The sequence below is a fragment of the Mandrillus leucophaeus genome, unplaced genomic scaffold (genome assembly GCF_000951045.1).
Source record: "Mandrillus leucophaeus isolate KB7577 unplaced genomic scaffold, Mleu.le_1.0 Scaffold1337, whole genome shotgun sequence".
In the NCBI taxonomy this organism is placed as follows: Eukaryota; Metazoa; Chordata; class Mammalia; order Primates; family Cercopithecidae; genus Mandrillus; species Mandrillus leucophaeus.
Genome location: NW_012101296.1, coordinates 319,451 through 320,839, shown reverse-complemented (window position 1 = coordinate 320,839; position 1,389 = coordinate 319,451).

The window sequence follows — 1,389 nt, the reverse complement described above, 5'->3', positions numbered from 1 at the left end:
CCCAGAGGTGGAGTCTACAGAGACAGGCAGGACTCCTTGAGCTGCTGTGAGCTCCACCCAGTTCAAGCTTCCCAGCCACTTTGTTTATCTACTTAAGCCTCAGCAATGGCGGGCGCCCCTCCCCCAGCCTCGCTGCTGCCTTGCCGAGAGGTCGCAGACTGCTGTGCTAGCAATGAGGGAGACTCCATGTGCGTGGGATCCTCCCGGCCAGGTGTGGGATATAATCTCCTGTGTGCCCGTTTGCTAAGATCCTTGGTAGAGCGCAGTATTGGGGTGGGATTTACCCGATTTTCCAGGTGTTGTGTGTCTTAGTTCCCCTGGCTAGGAAAAGGGATTCCCTTCCCCCTTGTGCTTCCCAGGTGAGGCGATGCCTTGCCCTGCTTCAGCTACGCTGGTCGGGCTGCAGCAGCTGACCAGCACCGATTGTCCCGCACTCCTTAGTGAGATGAACCCAGTACCTCAGTTGAAAATGCAGAAATCACCTGTCTTCTGTGTCACTCGCACTGGGAGTTGGAGACTGGAGCGGTTCCTATTCGGCCATCTTGCTCCGCCCCTCTTCAACATTCTTAAATGAAAGAATTTTCAACCCAGAATTTCATATCCAGCCAATCTAGCTTCATAAGTGAAGGAGAAAATTATAGACAAGCAAATGCTGAGAGATTTTGTCACGACCAGGCTACCTTACAAGAGCTCCTAAGGGAAGCACTAAACATGGAAAGGAAAAACTGGTACCAGCCACTGCAAAAACACCAAATTGTAAAGACCGTCGATGCTGTGAAGAAACTGCATCAACTAACAGGCAAAATAACCAGCCAGCATCATAATGACAGGATCAAATTCACACAGAGCAATATTAACCTTAAATGTAAATGGGCTAAATGACACAATTATAAGACACTGACTGGCAAATTGGATACAGTCAAGACCCTTCGGTGTATTGTATTAAGAAGACCCATCTCACATGCACAGACACACATAGGCTCAAAATAAAGGGATGGAGGAATTTTTACCAAGCAGATGGAAAGGAAAAAAAAAAGCAGGGGTTGCATTCCTAGCCTAATAAAACAGACTTTAAACCAACAAAGATCAAAAAAGAAAGAAGGGCATTACGTAAAAAGGGATCAATGCAACAAGAGGAGATGTATATGCACCCAATACAGGAGCACCCAGATTAAAAAGGCAAGTTCTTAGAGACCTACAAAGTAACTTAGACTCCCACACAATAATAGTGGGAGACTTTAACACCCCACTGTCAATGTTAGACAGATCAACGAGACAGAAAATTAACAAGGATATTCAGGACTTGAACTCAGCTCTGGACTAAGCAGACCTAATAGACATCTACAGAACTTTCCACCCCAAATCAACAGAATATACATTCTTCTCAGC